Source organism: Dioscorea cayenensis, chromosome 5 (genome assembly GCF_009730915.1).
Source record: "Dioscorea cayenensis subsp. rotundata cultivar TDr96_F1 chromosome 5, TDr96_F1_v2_PseudoChromosome.rev07_lg8_w22 25.fasta, whole genome shotgun sequence".
NCBI lineage: Eukaryota > Viridiplantae > Streptophyta > Magnoliopsida > Dioscoreales > Dioscoreaceae > Dioscorea > Dioscorea cayenensis.
In genome coordinates, this window is record NC_052475.1 from 26604783 (window position 1) to 26611341 (window position 6559).

The following is a 6559-nucleotide window of genomic DNA, read 5'->3' on the forward strand; positions in this document are numbered from 1 at the left end:
AGAGAGAGATCGGGGAGAAGTGGAAAATGGCGGGGTTTGAGGAGAAATTGACTGTTATACCCTTGAGGGGAAATTTTGAAATTTTGCCCTTTCTCAAGGGAATAGTAAAATGGCGCGGCGATGATGATATGTATTTGGATTTTATCCGTTGAATAATTGGTTTTATATATTTCTTACAATGTGTAATTTATTTTAGTGGAAATTACCAAAAACCCTTTTAAGTTTGTAAAATTGCCAAAAACACCCCGTTAGTTTTGCAATCCCCAAAAACCCCCTCCTTTTTAAAAGTCATGTTTTTCAAACCCCGACCCCTTAGATCGGATATGAGCGGAGTGAGTTTCAAATTTTTGGACGAAAATGCCCTTGCATGGGGAGTCGTGGTACATGCACTATCTCGGCGATTTGAGAGGAGTGGGGGTTTTCAGTAGGGGTAACCCAGAGGCAATTTATTGGGCCCAGTTTAATTGCTTTTTCTCAACTCACGTCTTGACTTTTCCATTTCAAGTCGTCTCGAGTTGTCTCTACTGCGTGAGCCTCTGTAATTGGCATTTTATCGACTTTTTCCCTTTCACCGGTATCTCGAAGGAGAAGTCCCCATGACTAGTTGGCATTTCATCGGGTTCTGATCTAAGGTATTGGTATGGTTTTTATGTTAAGCATTACATTCTAAAGAAAGATTTTTTTCGGTTTGTTTTGTGCTCTGTTTTTGTTGGAAGATATTGAAGTCTGCGGGGGATTTCTATTTGGGGTTTTGTTAGTCTGCGAGGAGATTTCTCGGCTAGGGTTTTGTTTTGTTTTGCATTTTTCGTATGTATACACTATCGAAATAGTTTTTTTCGATTGTTATGATTTAGTGTAATATTTATAATGTACATTTCACGTTTCGTTTGATATAGTTTGCGATTTTACAAATGAGGGTTGACGTTTAAGAAATGAGATGTTACTGGTTTAACATTTGTTGTCTCGTTCAAGTATTCTCGTCTCTGTTTAACAAAATAGGTCTCTGTTTAACATTTTATATCTCAGTTTAATAACTGAGAGTTCTAGTTTAAAACCTTATATTTCCGCTAAACTTTTTATCGATACTGCGTGTTGAATGTGTTGTTATTGTCGCGAGGCTTGTGATTATGGCGGTCGACCCTAGTTAATGGGCGTTGCTATTTGACACGGTTGTGGAGACCTTAGCTGAATTGAAAGTTAACATGACCCTCGATCTTTGGGGAGATTATTCGAAGGACACCGTTTGCGGTGCTCATTTGGAAGCCATATACCAAGAGGGGCCCTTCTTGATTCTCTTTTTGCAAAGGTACGATGGTCGCGCCGATAAATTCGGGATCGGGGAAAGCCTGCAAGGTTTTAGACCTCGAGATGTGACCCTCGTTCTTGAGTCACGTATGTTGCGATGGCGGCGCAGGGTCGTCTTTTCGGAAGAAGAAAACCCGGTCGGCGTTCGAAGGGAGGTATCTATAAAAAAACCTCACGAGAGACAGGAGACTCCATCAAGAGCACTCTGGTGCAACTTGTTCGACAGAGGGAGAAGAAGATAATTTTGTCAAACTCCTGATGGTGTACCTCATGGGTACAGTCCTCTTCCCAAATACATCATGCTCGATTCGAGCTGGATGCGTTGATTATGTCCATGATCTACGCCGCTATGAGGCGTCACGCGTAGGGCGCGGGCGACGCACAAGTGGCTTATGGAGAATATTCCTGAGCGGCTCGCCGAGTGCAAGATAGATGCTGCGGGAAGAAGACCCGACACGGGATATATTAAGGGGTGCTCGGTCGCGTTAACGTCAGTTTTCACGGTGACCCGAGCAGGGGAAGAAAGTCCGTTTCAGCGAGATCCCAAGGATCTTTGTGCTACGGTGAAAGTAGTTACGGAAGCAAGCGGCCGGTGAAACCAGACTTGTCATCGCTCGATGGAAAAGAGGTAATAAATCATGGATGATGTTTAACATAAGTCTTTAATGTTTAAACATATTATTTAGCGTTTAACTTTAGTATTTACCGTATAAAAACTTATTCATCTTGGTTTAAATATTTTTGTTCTCCGTTTAATTATATTCTATAACGTTTAAATATATAGTTTTTATAGTTTAAAAATGAATGATCTCATCTGAAATTGTTTGGTTTACATATGTTAGTTTCACGAAATTTGGTTCCGTGAATCTTTGAAGAAGAAATATTTGTTGGCGTAACTGACGGATGGATGTCATTGCTCGGGAACCACTTGCTCGGGCGGGGATGAGAGGCGGCCTACTATCGTGCTGTGGCTGGGCCGCCCGTTCTCCTACTTCCAGCCCACCACGCGCACGCATTCCTCGGCCAGGAGAGCCCTCCCCTACCCGGCAGTTGCAACAACCCCTACCACGCAACGGCAGTCCCAGACCATGGCGGCCCTCCGACCGTGGCAGCTCACCCAGTTGACATTGAGGCTAAGATGTCGCTGGGAACTCTTATGCGAGCATGCGGATATTGATGACCGAGTTTCCTCGGCTTGTCGCTCGTGTGAGGCGGCTGGAAGGGCGTTCATGACCCATTGCGCCATCCTCGAAAAGAACTGAAGCACCGGGACGAGCGAGGCGTCGAATTTGGCTGACGGCGACATCATCGGGAAGGTCGTTTCCAAGGCGGCCACATTCGAAGAGACTTGCGAAAAGAGGAGAACAATCGCCTCTGTCTCCACCGCAGGTGTGATGAAACAATAGCAACACCATCGGTGATCTTTATTCTGAGTACATCGCCGATTGATGACATAGCCGTAGCGGTGGAGGACATCGTAGATGATGTGGCCGTTGCCGCGGTTGAGAAAGGTCGTTGACTCTCTTCTCGATGAAATTATCGACCCGGTGGAGCCATTTGCAGAGATGCGGCGTCGAAAGATGGACACAATCCACGAAGGTCGAGAACAAGTTAAGGGTGTGTCTCGATGATGCTGTTGTCATGGCCCGCGGTTGAGAAGATCGTCGAATCCGTTCTGCGTGGCACGTGGCCGGCAGATCTGCATGACCAAGCGGGGACACAATCCCACCACAACAAGAACCATGTAAGGGAAGTGTCTGCGGTTGATCTGTCGTCAGTCGATCCCGCGTCGAAGCCGAGATACAATCCCAACAAGAACAACAATGTAAGGATGTGTACTGCGGTTGATCTTTGCTCGCCATCGTCCGCATCGAAGGAAGATCTTGATGAAGACCCCGGCCAGAAGCGAGAGAGATGATCGAGGCGATCGAAAAAATTGGACGGGGACGGCTCGGAAAGCTTTTATTCGAAGAAGAAGAAATGGGTTGGCTCGAGTCGTCTTAACAAAATCTGACGAGGAGTTGATGAGGATCTTCCTCAGCTGCTCTATGGGACGGAGTAAGTGTAACGTTTTATGATATTGTTTAAAGGGTTTCTTATAGTGTTTAACTATTACCTAATAGTGTTTAATACCATTATGTTATCATTTAAGTTTTTAGCCTTACCGTTTAATTATATATAATATCATGTAACAATTGATAATATCATTTAAATATTTACTAATATGGTCTTCTAATATACGTTATCGTTTAACCTCGGCCTTTGATCGTGTGGAAGAATAGCGTTAGTCGGCACCACGCATGACGGGTTATACCAGTTGACTTGGGGAAGGAGATGGTCAGTCGATGATGTGATGGGCGCTTTTCGTATGCATAATACAAAAAGTCGTGACGAAGAGCCATATCCTTACGAAGCGCGCCTCAAAATCATCGGACAAAGCTTCTAGTTGTTTATGTCAAAGCGGGGACGGCCTTGCGAAACACAATTATGGCTATGATCGGGGATCTTTGTCGCAACACTGCATGAAGTTAATTAGTCATCCTCCGATAATCATGAATGAGCCACTTCCATGTCGTCGTCACAGACTGATGATAAACAAGAATACGGGCATTATTCTTCGTATAGAAAGTGCGATAAGGACAGCGTTGGACATGGTAAGTTCTTTAATTATGTCAGATTAATATCTGTTTGGTATTTAAATCGGTATTCTAATCTCGACTTGCATATCTCGACGGTGGAATCTATTCGACCTTTGTGTCGATATGGAGTTAAAGCGAGTCGGCGGCAACAAAATGCACGCTCGTGCGACGCACGAAACCCCAGCGCCAAAAACAAGGAAGGCGTCGATTGCGGCGTCTACGTCGTCGCGGTTTATCGAGCAATTCTTGTGGGGTGAGAGTTCGACTACCATGAGCAGGGCGTTCCTTACCTCGGATTACGAGTATATTACCGCATACTTAGGAGGGAGGCGGTAGGCGTCCATGACAAAGGGGTCCTCGCAGCGGGTTAAATTCTGTTTTTGAATAACATGTCTTGTATATCGATTGTCGATTTTGTTTTCAAATGTAAATGCGGACAAATTCAATTCATTGTTTTTCGTGTTGAAGAACATGACTTGTATATCTTAATGTAAATTTTTGTTTGTTTTGAATTGTAAAAAGCGGGTTAAATTCCATTCGGTTTTATTTCGATTTGTTTAATTTACGTTGTAATTGTGTACATTTCACTTTTCATTGTTTAAATATAGTATATATCGTTTAAACATCGAGTTTTAAATATTTCAAATTACGGTGTACCCGGTTTAAAAATAACACTTTCTCTGTTTAAATAAATGCACTCATTGTTTAACTAAATATGGAAAGTTGCCCATCAAAAACACAATTCAATTCATTGTTTTTGTTTTTGAAGAACATGACTTGTATATCTCAATGTAAATTTTGTTTTGTTTTTCAATTGTAAGGCAGGTTAAATTTCATTAAGTTTCATTTCATTGTTTAATTTACGTTGTAGTTGTGTACATTTCCGTTTCATTGTTTAAATATACCATATATTGTTTAAACATCGGTTGGAAAATATTTCAAATTCGATGTATGTCCGTTTAAAATAACAATGTCTCACGTGTAAATACATTCAATTCGTTGTAAATACCCAATGTTTCCACTGTCAGTCGTCGGTTTATTAACAATGCCTAGTCGGCTGACGAGTTTCATTGCAAGATAAATCGATTGTGGCCGGATCCTTGGCGAGCTACTGATGTAACTCGCGGACATCAAACGCTGCGACTCGATCCTCTTTTCGTCTAGGCCGCCCTGTGCCTTCTAGTCATGAGCGGTCAGCAAAGCGAAGCTCACGATTTCCGTCTGAAGGCCTATCGTCATCGTCGGGTATGGGGAATATAGCTTCCTTGTATGCCGGTTTGTAATTATCGACGATGAAGTACCCGCTAATAAATCGATGTACGTTGGTATGCATGCTGCGTTATTGCTTTGCATGAGCATGTTTTGCACGAGGATACCATAAACTTGCCACCTTCGACATGAACAAGTTCTGATGGCGAGATCCACAGAGTTGCTGCATTGGTCGATCACTTCGTAACGATCATCGACACTGACGACCAACACGAAGATTTCGAGTGTCCTCAACAATGATCTCTAACTCGAGATGTATGTCAGGCGTAAGTGGGTCTCCCGTTTGAGTCGCTTTCTCGCGCTGGGTTACATAACATGTCGCATCAAGCTTGAACACGGCAAATAAGGTTAGAAAACAAAAAGCGGTGATGGTTAAATAATTCAGTCGACATATTTAAACATTATTGTAATTAAATAAAGCGAAAATGATTAATATTTAAAAGTCGAGGAAAAGTGTAATTAAACAAAGATTGAGAATGTTTAAAGGGTAATACTAAAATGTTAAGTGTAAATCGACATTCATGCGGACCTTATGGAGTCGACCATTTTTACAGTCCTGGGTAAATGGCGAGGCTTCCTTGATCAAGCATTGAGCGACTCCAGCGGCGTTCGAATACATCTCGCTAGACGATCACCTCGAGCAGAGATAATTCGACCCGATGTGCCGTATCAGAGTTTATTAATCGACTAGTGATGAGCTTGGGTGATATGGCTGCGAGTTCGTTCAGCGGTATCCCGAAATCTTTAGCGTGGATGCCCGCGCAATCTTGGAAGCATATGAACCGGCACTCCTCCTCGATGCCTTCCCAGTCGGCGTTGGCTTTTCGTAAAAATTGGCCTCCAGAATGTACCGAAGGCGATGCGCATGTGGCGAAGAAGGAAGACTCTGCAGTGCGCTACGCGAGGCCCGTGGACACATCCGAGCACGAAGGTAATTATCTCATGATAATCTCACACTCGTATAAGGCATCGCCCAACTTAGATATGAACCAAGTCCGATTGGCGTCGGTCTGCGTTATCGATTATCACAAGGCGGCGTGGGAAAAAGCCATTGTTACCATCTTTCCTGTGGCGCGGTGAGTGTGCGATATTTTCCAGGAGGTGGGTACCATCGAGAAAGCAGCATGACTGCAAGCCCTCTTGAATCCGCAATACCTTGTATGAAAAGAATGCGCGTTTAAAAAGCGATCGCGAAATCTCTCTCCACGTCATGACTGCCGGGATTTGTCTCGACCGCATATCCATACGAAGCAAGCGATCATGCATTTGGAATGTAAAATTGCCGTCGAGGACCACCGGGCGTGCTCTTTTCCCAGCCAATGCTTGTATGGAGCAATACGTAACTG